This window comes from Ornithorhynchus anatinus, chromosome 2, assembly GCF_004115215.2.
Source record: "Ornithorhynchus anatinus isolate Pmale09 chromosome 2, mOrnAna1.pri.v4, whole genome shotgun sequence".
Lineage (NCBI taxonomy): Eukaryota > Metazoa > Chordata > Mammalia > Monotremata > Ornithorhynchidae > Ornithorhynchus > Ornithorhynchus anatinus.
In genome coordinates, this window is record NC_041729.1 from 81,914,754 (window position 1) to 81,929,875 (window position 15,122).

Here is a 15,122-nt window from a genome sequence, read left to right on the forward strand (position 1 = left end):
AGGTTAGGAACTTCTGAAATTGACAGAACAACCTATTATGACTCAAAGGTATGGGGGCATGGACAATAAACATAGAAGAGAAGTATGCTCTGCTGGTATTGCCTAAAAACCATTCTAGAGTAGATCACTCTCCTCTCTGTAGATTTTGCACTTGGCTGTGTGCCCTTTAAGCACTGTGATACTTACCCCAGTCCCATATCCTCATACTCTATCATTTCTGCTAGCTGTAATAAATGTTAGTATCTGTCTCTTCCTGTAGATTGCAATCTCCCGTGGACAGGGATCATGTCTATTGTTTTGTACTTTTCCAAGGGTTTAATACAGTGCTCTGCACATATTAAGCACTTAATACCACTGACTGATGGATTCAAATTGACAGTCTAATTAGGTGATAATGATAGTTTAATGATTATCAATTTCTCTCCGTGTAAAATAAAAATACCTACTGGATTCAAGGCTGCCCACTTACTCTCTCTTATCTTCATATCTTATAGACACTTGAACAAACAAGTACACACACAGACACACACAAACACATTTCAGCATCAGACAGAAGTAAGGTCGTGTCAGGTCATCCTCCATGTGGATATTTCCTGGAGGCAGGAAAACATATGCAATTTAAGAGAGCTAAAAGGTCACAGTTGGAGAAGTAGATTTGGGAGTTATCCCCAAAGATGTGCTAGTTGGGCAGAAAGACAGCTCATCACTTCAAAAACAAACTCTGCCAAGTAAAATGAAATTACCCCAAAATAGTATTATGTGTCAAGGTCTTTTCTAAGTACTGAGAAAGATACAAATTAATCATGTCAGACACAGTTCCTGTCACACATGGAGCTCACTAAGTAGGAGAGAGAACATGCAATGAATCTCCATTTTACAGATGAGGAAACTAAGGCACAGAGAAGTTAATCAATCAATAAATCATATTTACTGAGTGCTCATTGTGTGCAGAGCACTGTACTGTTTGGGAGAGTATAATATAACAGAGTTGGAAGACATGTTCTCTGCCCACAGTGAGCTTACAGTCTAGAGTTGAATGACTTTTGGCTAAATGACTTTGTCCAAAGTCACAAAGTAAGTGGTAGGGTCAGGATTAGAAGCCAGGTCCTCTGACATGCTCTTTCCATGCTGCTTGTCATATCCAAATTAATTCCATAGGAAACTGATGCACATATGAAAAAGAATAGGAAAATAGCTTGAAAATGATCACCAATGACTTTGAAGAGATTGGAATTTGATCCTTAACCATTCTCTTGCCTATGTGCCACAATGGATGCAAATCACATGATCTTGCAGATCCAAACTATTGTACTTTGTAATTCCAATCACAAAGGAGGAACATTGTGGCCTAGTGGAAAGAGCAAGAGTCTGGGAGTCAGAGGGCCAGGATTCTAACCCTGGCTCTGCCATGTGCCTTCTGTGTGACCTTGGAAAAGTCCCTTCACTTCTCTGTGCTTCAGTTACCTAATCTGTAAAAGGGGGACTCAATACCTTTCTCCCTCCTATTTAGAATCGTGAGCCCTGGGTATCATGTACTTTCCCCAGCATTTAGAACAGTGCTTAACACAGAGTAAGTGCTCAACAAATACCACAATTACTCTACATGTCAAACCACTCTACTAGGGAAATGCAACTGATGCATCTGAAGGCTTACTCAAAAGTTCCTGCTAATTTGGAGAAATTCAGCAGTACAGTATATTTTAAAGGAGGTTAGTTATGTTGTGAAGAATTTCCATCACCAAGATGTCCATAACCCTGGCCATTTCAGAAAGTTCTTTTAGTCCTATGTAATAGGTCTGCATTCTTAAAAAGTCCTATTTTAAGCTGATTTGCAGTCAATGAGAATCCAGTGTAGTTCAATAAAGAGTGAAATACTATCTTAACTTTGACTCATTTTTTCACAGGACACCAGTCAGCTGAAACCCTTCAGACTGTATTCAAGCTTGAATGTTTCTATATTTTTCGTTTTGTTAAGTGCATGAAAGTAAAAATGCTAATTTCAAAAAAATGTGAACAAAAGGAAGTAAATGTAATATTTAATGGCACAACCAATTCTTTTCTTATCTAAGAAAGCTTTAGAAATGGTAGCTTAAGAAATTGTGTTCAGACAATATGAGAGTTCAGATAATTAACCACAGGTACAGAAAAGATATATTTATGTAAATTAACCTCCACTTTAAGATGGCAGAGGGATTAGGTAATGCTGTAATGTGCTGTTGTCATTTACCACTCTCTGGATAGAAGACAGGACCAACTACAAAATAAATGCCACCTAATGGAGAGAAGATTGTCAAGCAACAACAACAATGTGCCCTATTCAATGTACACCTCTTCTAAGAGGCAGAGCTCCTGTCTCTCTGCCTCAGGGCCAGAAGAGGCTGCTCATGTTTCAGAAGTTTAACAGTTATGAGTGGCTTGTTTCCACTATGTGAGCTTGCAAGGCCTCCAGGTGTAAGAAGTTTGCAACTTGCAAAGAAAGCTAGAGCCATCCATGAACTATGCAGCCCAACATCACTGAGAAATGGCACTGTCTTTCCAGTCCTGTATAAAACAGCTCTCAGTCAACTAAAATTTAAAAAATGAGCTGATGTTAAAAAGGCCTAAAACAAAATTTTCTGCTCCAGGATCCATGCTGAGTATCAGTCACTAGGAAAGGAAAACAAAGGAAAGAGCACCCAATTTAAACAGTACAAAAGCATTGTACTGCAATAACTTATATACAATTCTCCTTTGCACAAAAAATGATATGGCCACTCTCTTATGAATCATGTGACTGAAAAGACTAGAGCAAGAGAAACAAGCTTTCCCACCAAGTACCAGTCTTATTCGTACAATCCTTTCACTCTCTTTGCTTCACTGGCACAAAGATGTTTTCCCTTAAAATGAACATCCTTCTATTTGCTCTATCTCTTACGTAAGCCTCCGCGGCACACATAGGGATCTGTCTGCTATTGCCACTTGCCTGCAGAGCAGCTGCTTTGATACATTGCTCCCAGTTGCTCTTCTGTGGAAATGTCTGCAAGGAACAAGCATGGTTTAGGGAGATCATTCATCATTAGAAAAATATATTCTGGGTGGCATTAATATGAATGGGGCAAGCTATTGCTAGGCTCCAACCAAGCTGGAAAAATGGGCTCAAAGCAGGAGAGATTTATGCTGGACTTAATCATCCTCCCTTATGCATCTCCTCTGCACTTGGATATGTACCCCTTAAATTCCTGTAAACTCACTGAGGGTAGGGATCATGTCTACCAATTCTACTGTATTGCAGTTTCCATTCTGCACTGAGTAAGCACTCAAAAACCACTGATCAATTAACTGGTATTCTCCTCATCCCAGCCAGCACAGGTCAAGGAACCTATCTACCAACTTTATTGCATTATCTTTTCCCAAGTGCTTATGACAGCAGTCTATACGCAGTAAGTGCTCAGTACTTAGCACTGATTGACATGAGGGAGAACGTCTTCATTTTGGTAACCATAGTAGGCTGTGTAATCTCTGATCCCGCCTTGTGATTTAGTTATTTTACCAGCCTGAGTTGTGCCCACCCCATCCCGGCCTGCTGTTCTGAACTGCAGAAACAATACCACCTACTGATACCTTTGGCAATCAGGGCAGGATCCATTAACACTAAAGATATAGGCAGGATAGGGAACCTTTTTTGAATCTCCTGTCAGGTTTGCAGTCACCTGCAGGATGTCATGGCTGCAATATGTCTGATTGGCATATATTGTAACTAGCCTAGTGTTTGGCACAGATTTTGGCACTTAAGCTCCTTCTCTAGACCATAAACTCATTATGGGCAGGCAACGTGTCTGCTAATTCTGTTTTACTGTACTCACCCAAGCACTTAGTGCAGTGCTCTGCACATAGTAAGCACTCAATAATTTCCATTGATTGATCGATTGGTAATACATGCTTAACAAATACACAATTAGTATTACTACTTTCTCTGTCCATTACACTTGTAGCTGTCCCATATTCAATAAATACCAGCTACTGCCATCTACCTTGAACAATCTGCCCAGTGCGGTGAAACTAAAGTTCCCATGAGTATGGCTTTCTCCCTGGTGGTCTGGTCATTGAACTCCTTGCCTTCGGAGTGATATTAACTATGGTGCTTAGGTGATGAAATTGGTTCAACAACTAAAATGTAACATGTATAACGAGTCCATCTTCCACTAATATTGCAGGCAAGACAGTTTCTTCACTTTGCAGGTTAAGTTTGATGTTAATTTGCCTTCTTACCAAAGAAAAGAAGTCCTGACAAATATCGTTTTCTAGTTCCTAATTTTTTGGAGCAAATTAAACCAAAGTGGTCTTTGGAAGGCCATATGACGACTTAGATTTGCATATTTTGGACACATAAGCAGGAGCACTAATTCTCTGGAGAAGACACGAATGCTAGAAAAAGTCCAGGAAAACAGAAAAGGCAGACCAGCAACTAGATGGATAAAGACCATAACAACGATAATGGAAGAACCATTAGAAAAGTTGCAGATTATGGCAGAGGATAGGACATTCTGGAGAAAGTATATCCATGGGGTCGATATGAATCAGAAACAACTCGACGGCACTTAACACTAATAATAATAATAAGTTCCTAATTTAGCAGCAGTCACTTGGGACTGCTAATGTGGCCAGGCACTTTCAGGTCAAGGTTTCAAAATGTCAATATTTTCATCTCAGCTGAGATGAAAATATCCCTTATATTTTGGAATGTCTTCTAAGAATGCAGAGAAGCAGCATGGCCTAGTCAATAGAGCACAGGCCCAGGAGTCAGAATGACCTGGGTTCTAATCCCAGCACCACCACTTGTCTGCTAGGTAACTTTGAGCATATAACTTAACTTCTCTGTGCCTCAGTTACCTCAACTATAAAATGGGGATTAAAACTGTGAACCCCATTTGGGACACGGATGGGCCTAACCTGACTAGCCTCTAGAAAAGTGCCTGGCACATAGTAAATATTTAAAAACTACCATTTTTTTAAAAAAAGACAGGTATTCAGTCACAATTTCTATCACTGATCAATGAACATGATTGGGTAGCAGTAGACTTTCCTAATAAAGATTTCATATGATTTGGGGGGAGACAACACAATACTGTAAGACAAATTAAGACTCTAAAATAAATCAGTAATCAAATGCCAAAGCATCGACCCATCCAAATAAATCATCCAAATAAACAATAAAACTCCATCCTTAAAGAGTTCATTTTCAGGTAAGTTATTGATTGACAAGTGGACTTAGAATTTTGCCGGCTTTTTTTTTTAAAAAGAAATACACTTGTTGATGCTGGAGCATTAGTTATTTGGTATTTGACAATTTGTCATTATATATGAAAATATAGACAGTGCAATTGAATAAGTAATGTTGAGGATCAATACTTGTACCCTTTTAGCCAAATATATGAGGCACTTAGTACCTTCAAACAATCAATTCCTTCCACTCTGTAAGAGATCAAGAGTATGTAATGACATTATATTTCATCATTTTCCAAAAACTATACAGATGCTTTCACTGTAAACAGCAAAGGTAAGAAAAATACAATTCTCTTTAAAAATATTTTAAATCTGTAGCCTAGATATTATTTCTCCACAAAAAAACATTGTCCTGAAGTTACTTCACACTGCAATTCCAACAAAAGCTGGTTTGTAGCACAACTTGAAATACTCTTGTTTGTTTCTATTCAAATGGTTATTCAGGTTCATGAAAAATGCCTGGCTCAAAGCTTGTCCAAGTGGCTACTTTCATAAATGTAAGAATTTACCTAAACTACTTTGTTACTAGACAAAATTCTGCACGCAGTTGTATCTAGGAACAAGACAACATCAAAGAACTTGAGCGTGTACTTAATGTTTTGATGTTGTTCTTGGCCTTAGTGATGGCCTGTTTCTTTTTGGGGTGTTTTGGTGGGTTTTTTTTGCTATTTCATAGGACTTATACTGAGCACTAAACCTATACAACTTTTCACATTTCTCACTGGGAAATTGCATTTTGGGGAATGAGCCAAGAGCTTGAAGCACACTTTGCTTTTAAAAGTTTAAAATACCCTTTTAATTTAGAACTTTATTGTGCTTTAAATACACTTATCTTTGGAGAAAACAATTCTTCAGAGGGAAAGATAATGAACACTCAAAGGAAACAAAATAAGTAACATTACTTATGCACCATACAAGTAATCAATTCAAGTAGCTCTTAATTAGCAAGATGATTTTTTTTCTAAACAGAGTTGTGTAGCAAGGCAGAGACAAGATAAAGACGTTGAATTTTTATAGCTGGTTCGGGATTATGACACTCATTCCAGGCACTACACTTATAGGATCATTAATATTATGTAACAAACTCAGAGTGTGATTTTGATATCACCCACATGCCCCCTTAGGACACTGAAGAGCTGCGATTAGTAGGGCTGGAAACGATTTGCCCAATTTCAGGCCATTCTCTTTTAACCTGCATATTGAGTCCTTTAAAACAGACCACCCTCAACAGAAGTAACCAGCCTAGCAAAGGGGAGTTGCAGCAAGCGGAGCCATGATGCCGGCTCATTAAATATGATCTTGGTCTCATTCCCAAAGACTCTTTCCTTCCATCTGGTGTTTGATACAGCAAATAAGGGTTGTTGAAAGTTGTCCAGGAACTGTGCACGATGTAAAAAGCCAATCCAGCTTTTATTCCCAAATTACAGGGTGTTAGAATCTTTTGGTTAGTGGTAAAGCTTTGTTTCACTAATGGATTCCTGACAATTCATCGCCAGGAGAGCAGTGACCTCATGGTTACTCATTGTTTCTATATTTAATGTTTCCTTATAACCATCCCAATAGCATAGTCCTATATTCTTGATTTGCAATTCATTATGACCTCAGATTTTTTCTGCTATAGTTACATGTAACCAAACCACATCTAGACTGAGTTGTAGATTTTGGGGTATTTTTGCTATTCCATATTCCATAGTTGGTTGCTTCCCCCCCATTTCAGCCCCACAGCACTTACGTATACATCTGTAGTTTTATTTATTTGCATTGATGTCTATTTGTATTGATGTCTTTCTCACCGCCTCTAGACTATGAGCTCCTTGTGGGCAGGGCCTGTCACTGTTTATTTTTTTGACTGTACTTTCTCAAGTGCTGAGTTCATCTTCCCTTCCTTACCCCAAGATCAATTTTCCTTGATTTAATTCTGTTTGATTCTCAATTTCTGAGGCTTACAAAGCCATTCGGGAATTCCGATTCTTAATTCCAAAGACCTCCTAACCTCAGAGAAGCATCTGAATAGCAAATTAGAATGCTATTAATTCCATTATTCAAGTCACTGATGAAAATATTAATTAACATTGGGCCTAGGACCAAGCCCTGGGGAGTCCCATTTGCTTTGTTCCCAAAAGTTTATATTGACCAACTGACAAAAATTTGAATTCATCCTTCTAATCAGCTGACCCCCAACTTGGTAGCTGGTGGTCTCAAGCATTAATGAGACTGTTTGGGGGGACTGATTAGAAGCCTTCCTAAACTTAAGAAATTTTCATTCATTACACTCTATCAGACTTGTCATACTGTAAAAGAGATGTGATGGGAGTTATCTTTTACAGTGATGTTCTGTTTACTCCCTGGGTGTCTGAAAATTGATTGGGTAAATGTTTTTTGTGTTTTTGTGAATATTCTAGTGCTTTTCCAGGAAGATACTTCAGACATTGAGGCATTTTCTTTCCATTATCTTTCTTTTGTCCCATTTTATGAACAGGCAATCCAGTTAGCCTTTTCCATTTTTCATGTCTCTCTTTCAAACTGCAACAAATTTTCACAGGCAATAGCTAGTGGCTCCATGATCTTTTCATTCAGTTCCCTAAGAGCCCTAAAGTGTATATCATCAGTGGGAGGTTTTTTCCTAAGTTTCCTTCACTGGTGTCTCTCCAAAAGAAGTTATACCAGTGATTTATTCAACAATGTTCATCTGTATCATTCCCCAAAAAAGAATTGCAGAGCTGTTAACTTGGCTTTTTCTGGATTTTAAATGCAAAATGGCACACCAAAAGTGTTCTTAAACATTGTTATTTCTGTGAAGTAATACGTTTTAGCTTACACTATAAAGTTTATTTTAATTGGTACACACTTTTACCAATAAAAGTGAAAATTTTGAAATACCTCATAGTATATTATTTTCCCCCTGAAATTAACACTACTTTGCAGACAGTAAAGAGAGGCAACTCCAATTTGTACAGATGAGAAACTTCTGCAGCAAACTTTCCAATTTAAAATTAGGCCAAAAAAGGGAAGTGCTATTTTTTGAAATCTTGTGAACTTTAGTTACTGTCTTAACCAGGTACAGAATAATTTATATCCATTAATAATCCCAACTAAGAATGCACAGGTACAATAATCCAGGTTTACAGGAAAAGCAAAAATCTTAAACTGAACACTCAAATGCAAGTCAAAGCATAATTAAGGGTAATAAGGATTAAATTTAAGACAAGAAAATGAACCCCAGGCAAAATCATTTGAGAAGTCAGGATTGGAACAGTGGTATTTTACTCATGGAATGAACCGGAAACTCTCAGAGAACAGAAGGATTAAGTAGTTATTCAACCCTGCAGAAGAGAACAAGACTCAGGGTGTATGTAACCTGACCCGTGGGCTAGCTAAGGACTGGCTTTGATTGGCTCTTCTTTGGTAGACCCTAAGTGGGAGACTGCTGTGACCCCAGAGGAGGGGGAATTACCGGAACTCCTTAAAATCAATGGAAAGCTAAGGATAGGACATCAAATGAGGAAAAAAAATGCTTCCTCATTTAAAGGATTTGCAAAGAAAATGCATACAAAGGGAAATTGGCCAAGTTTTGTTTTTTTTAATTTTCCTTTCCTGAAAGCTAATTCAAATTGATTAGAATGAAGCCCACTAAGAACACTATCAATATGGAATTGCCACATTGGAGTACCAATGTATCATCAGATGTTGTATCATCTTGCTGCAATGATTTATTTAAAACACTTGAAAGAAAATCAAAAGCCTCTGATTCTGCCCTTGGCAAATTACATAATTCTACCCACTTCTACACATTCAGGAAGGAGCTGAACATGTTTTGCAATGTTCATAGAAGCAAAAGTATTAGAAAGCATTGGCTTTAAAAATAAAGCCTGACATTCTTTCCACTTCATTAACAGAATGCCTACAGTGACAGTGGGATAATAGTCTGGTTGGGAAAGATGATCAGAACATATTTTCTGTGCTGGATCACTGGGGGGAAGTGATCCATTGGGAGGACAAACTGCTCTGGGGATTACAATAAAGCAGAGGCTCAGGATGCAAAACATAAGACATTTGGCATTCAATCTTTGCTGACAGGAGATGCAGGTGATTCTATTTGGGGAAAATAATAATAATGATGACAATAACAACTCTGATATTGTTTAAGTGCTTATTGTGTGATGACCACCCTGATAAGCACTAGGGTAGACACAAAAGAGTCAAAGCAGACACAGTCTCTGTCCCATAGTCTAAGGTGGCATAAAATTGAATCTCAGTTTTACCGATGAACTATAATACTAATAATAATGTTGGTATTTGTTAATCACTTACTATGTGCAGAGCACTGTTCCAAGCACTGGGGTAGATACAGGCTGATCAGGTTGTCCCACATGAGGCTCACAGTTTTAATCCCCATTTTACAGATGAGGGAACTGAGGCTCAGAGAAGTTAAGTGATTTGCCCACAGTCACACAGCCGACAAGTGGCGGAGCCAGCATTCAAACCCATGACCTCTGACTTCCAAGCCCGGGCTCTTTCCACTGAGCCATACTGCTTCACAGGGAAGTTAAATAACTTGCACAGGGAAGTTAAATAACTTGCCCAAAGTCACACAGCAAGCAAGTGGGAAGCCAAGATTGGAACCCAGATCTCCTGACTCCCAGTCCTGTGCTCTTTTAAGTGAGGTGATCTGCTTAAAAGATAGATGATCATCTGGGTCATCCAGGCATCCCATAAAGCTGGATTTATCATGCAATCACTCTGGCAGAAAGCAAAGGTTACCAAAAAGTCATTTGGTCACACCACAGGTCCAATTCTTCCATCTTTGTTTGGAAAAAAATATTATTGGAGTGTATGTATGTATGTGTTCACCCCATTTCTCTTCTATAACCTGCTTATCATTTTTAATATATTTAAATTAAAAATATAGTTAAATATATTTAAACTCACATTTTGATGGACTGAGAGAACCAAACTGAACAGGAATAGTGTCTGACTTAACTGTATTTAATCTACCTCAATGCTTGGCACATAGTAAGCAATTAACAAATATCCCAAATTTCCTCTAGACTGTAAATTTAATGTGGCCAGGGAACATTTTACCAACCCATTAAATTGTACATTCCCAAGAGCATAGTACAATGCTCTGCACACAGTAAGTGCTCAATAAATATACTGACTGACTATTTTTATGACTATTTACTTGATATTATAGATTTGAGGACAAAAATCATTTAAATATGCATGATCTGTGAACATAGCTCAACAAATCCTCTGTTGAATTGTCTATGACAGTTGAAAAATCAAGGTTAATGAGCAGCAATGGCCTAAATTCAACACCATCTTTCAAACATCCCTTGGCATCTTATTTTCTTGGACCACTTCCCACTGTGCCTCAGGAATTGCTTTTTTTTTCCCCTCAACTCCAGCTACTGTCAATCATAAACAAATACATTCTTAGAGAAGAGGCAGTATCAGAGGATGGTGGGGCTACTTTAAACAAAAATCTAGTCTTCCTGCTCCCCCTCTTCCATGCTGCTCTTGTTGCTGAATTTCTATAGCTATCTCTCTGTGGGGAAAGATAAACAACAGAGTTCACTTTACTCAGGAGGTAAAAGAAGCCCCTTGGGTTTTCTGTTACTGAATCAAACTATACAATAACTTTCCAGGGAGGCAACCCACTAGGTTTTCAACTGTCTTAATTAATCCGGCTCCTAGAATAGGGTCGGGGCAATTTTGGTGACTGACCAAATTTTGGAATTGTCTTCTGGCAGTGAGGAGTGCGGAAAGGATGGGAGAAGGGAAAAATCCACCATTTCCTCTCCATCCAAACAACTACTACATTTATACAATCACTGATCCTAACCTGCCTAGATTACTGCATCAGCCTCCTTGCTGACCTCCCAATTTCCTGCCTCTCCCCACTCCAGTCCATACTTCACTTGACTGCCTGGATCATATTTCTACAGAAACAATCAGAACATGTCATCCCCTCCTCAAAAATCTCCAATGGTTGCCTATCCACCTCTGTATTAAACAAAAACTCCATACCATTGGCCTTAAAGCACTCCATTACCTCACCCCCTCCTATCTCACCTTGCTTCTCTCCTTCTACAATCCAGCCAGCATACTTCACTCCTTGATACTAACCTTCTTACTGTGCCTCGATCTCACCTGTGCCACCACAGACCCCGGCCCACGTCCTACCTGTTGCCTGGAATGCTCTCCCCCCTCAAATCTGCCAATTACTCTCGCGTCTTCAAAGCCTTACTAAAGGCACGTGTCCTCCAAGAGGTCTTCCCAGACTAAGTCCCACTTTTTCTCATCTCCCACTGCCTTCTGTGTCACCCTGACTTGCTCCCTTTGCTTTTCCCCGCATTTCAGCCCAACACTGATGTATATATCTGTAATTGTATTTATTTGTATTGATGTCTTTCTCACCTCTTCTAGACCGTGAGCTCGCTGTGGGCAGGGACTGTCACTGTTTATTGTTTTACTGTACTTTCCCAAGTGCTTAGTACAGGTCCTCTGTACACGGTAAGTGTTTAATATATATGATTGAATGAATGAAAGGGGTTAAAAGGCAGACGTTGTTGCCCTTCTCCCTGTGGTAGCTTCTACTTTCTGGCCACTGTCCTGCTAGCCCACTCTAGTAATAATTATGATTGTTGTTTTTGTTAAGTGCTTATTATGTGCGCAGTACTGTACTAAAAGCAGGGGCAGATATAAAGTAATCAGGTCCCATGTGGGGGTCACAGTCTAAGTAGGAGGGAAAAGAGGTATTGAATCCTGATTGTGCAGATGAAGAAACTGAGACACAGACATGTTAAGTGGCTTGCCCAAGGTTACACAGCAGGTAAGCAGCAGACTTGGAACTGGAAACCCCATGTCCTCTGACTGCCAGACCCATGCTCTTTCCACTAGGCCTTGAATCCACATCTTACTCATTATGGACAGGGTACGTATTTGCTAATTCTCTTGAACTGCATTACCCCAAGTGCTTAGTACAGTGTTCTGCATATAGTAGGCACTCGATAAATAAGGCTGATTGATTGATCACTGTGGATGGGTTGCACACAACTTCTGTTAGGACAAGAGATCATGCTTGAGGGGTCATCACTGCTAATCGAAGATTTATGTGTCCCAGGGCCATAACAAGCTCTTCAGAGCAAGAAATTTCAGGGTCTTCTGTATAACTCGAAGCCAAACACTAATGCATTCAGCAATTCCCTCTCCCTCAGTGCTGTTTTGGAATCACACCATGCTAAAAGGTAGCTTATTGTATCCACAGTGGGCTTGGAGGGATGGATGAAAATCACAGGATGGGCTGGAATGGGCCACTGGGCCAGATTTTACCCATCCCTGATTCTACTTACTTGCCACTTCAGTTCTTACTTCCTGTAGTCATTTGCTTAGTGAGATTAGCCCAGACAGGCACTGAGGAAGGCTGTGAATCAATAGCTGCACAAGCAGTATAATGTGTTACAGATAAGACTGATGAAGGAAGGACGCCTTATTAGGCAGCTAATCAACCATAAGTCTTAATGGTGCATTCCTAGAACAGAACTATGGATATTATTATATTAGGGATACTGGCTCAAATCAAGTTGGTTAAACTGAGTTTGGTTTTTGTTTCAATGATTTTGTTAAGTGCTTACTATGTTCCTTGTCTTACACCCTTACAAACAATCTGTTTCTCCATATTCTGTTCTTATTGCAGCCTCCTGATTGGCATACATATTAATGCAATTAAATGGACCAGAATGCCCATAAGAAACATTCCAAGGGCTTAGTACAGTGATCTGCACATAGTAAGCACTCAATAAATATGACTGAATGAATGAATAACTTTTATTATTAAAAGTTAAGGAACAGAGCAAAAAGATAGGCCTACATTTAAATGTCATGAAAACAAAGACCACGACAACTGGAAGTTTTAACACATTTGTAGTGGATGGAGAGAAGTTTGAAATAGTTGGCAATTTTTCTCTCCTGGGATCAGTAATCAATAATAAAGGAACTAGTGATCAAGAAATATACCAAAGATTAATGTTAGGAAGACTTCTATGAAGAGCCTGAAAAAAGTCATGAAATGTGTTAATATATATCCTTGGAGTTGCTATGAATTGGAAACGACTTGACGACACAATAATTATAATAATGATAATACTATGTTATTACTTGTAGATAACAGTAAATAGTTAAAAAATAGTTAAGTAGATAATATATCTAATTATATAATAATAATAATAGTAGATAAGTAGATAAAGGGCTGGGTAGATACGAGCTAATTAGGTTGGATGCAGACCCTGTTCCACATTGGGCTCAAAGTTTTAATCCCCATTTTACAGATGAGATAACGGAGGCACAAAAAAGTTAAGTGACTGGTCTGCTGTGTGACCTTGGGCCAGCGGGGGAGCTGGGATTAGAATCCTGGTCCTCTGAATTCCAAACCCATATTCTTTCCACCAGGCCAAGCTACTTCCCACTTGAGCTCTCATTAATTGCAAATTCAAAGGGTAGGAACCACATCTGCTACTTTTACTCTGTGCTCTCAGTGCCTAGTACAGTGATGATGATATTATAAATATACTATGATAGAATCAAGGAGGTACTTAGATTTTGGAACCTCTAGGTCTATTCACATTTCATTTCAACATTTCAAGAATGTTTTAACACTATAGAACTCCATTCCCTACGTCACCAAGCACAGGAGTGGCATTTTATTTTGCCTGGTGAAGTCAACATTAACTAAACTCTGCTTATGAATTCAGGTATTCATCACTCATATATCCCAGGAAGATGACTGACTTAATTCTTAGGCTATATACTCATTTACAGACTTCTACGTCATTCTATTTTGCAAAGATGAACTCTGTTAAAGTAGGAATGGTGGGAAGCACAGGTATCTTGGGAATATTTACCATACTACCGCACACTTTCCCCCTTCCCATCCATTTCTTTAGAATTGGAAAAAGGGTACTGAACTTAATGTAATTTGGGATGAACTACCTTTGAATATTCATAATGAAATGCAGTCTTTTTAAAAATGTTACATTTTACCTACTTTAGAAAACTTTAAGACAAATCAGAGACAACTGACAGTCCAAATGTTTGGTGACGAATCAAACAAATCAATCCCTTTGAGTGCTCTGCACACAGTAAGTGCTCAATAAATATGATGGATCAATAGATTGATGGTACTTATTAAATGCTTACTGTGAAACGAGCACTGTACTAGATGCTTGGGAGAGACCAAACAGATTTGAGTTCATAGGCATGTTCCCTGTTCACATGAAGCTCACAGTCTAGAGGGGAAGATTGCCATTAAAATAAATCTTAGATGGAAAAAACTAAAAGCATTAAAAACTGATTTTTAACTCAATGAACCATGTACACAGATCCAAAAATTCTGGACACATGACTATAAGAGAACAGCAGAGAAAGCACGTCCTGATGCAGTAACTAAACTTCCAAGGTTGGGAAGGAATCAAGTGTAATCCCATCAGTGCCAGCACATGTACTCTACAGCTGGGATTGTTTAGTCACGTCTCCTGGCTACTTCAGCCACAGGAACTGCCACGGAGAAATCCCTGGGGCTGCTTGGCAAATATGAACACATTGGGAATGGTAACTCTGTTTAAATAACTAGTTAATTGAAAAAAAAAGTGAAGGTACAGAGTCTGCTGAACGAGCAAACCCTGAGCATTTGTCAATGAGACTATCTTTTAGAAGAAACTGTCCAAAATCTCCTGTGTCTTTTAGCTTCATACAAATAAATAACTCAGAGGCAGCAGCCACCTCGCTTATATTAGGTGCTAATGGAGAAGGGGTGGGAAGGGAAAATGGTATTGACAAGGAGGAAGTGATACCAGGCACGA

At 38.9% G+C, this 15,122-nt stretch overlaps 1 protein-coding gene across 5 annotated transcripts in view; it reads right to left on the minus strand.

Annotated features, from left to right (window-relative positions):
- Positions 1 to 15,122, minus strand: part of UTRN (utrophin) — a 609,179-nt gene that overhangs the window by 162,458 nt on the left and 431,599 nt on the right. The gene's annotated exons all lie outside the window — the stretch shown is intronic.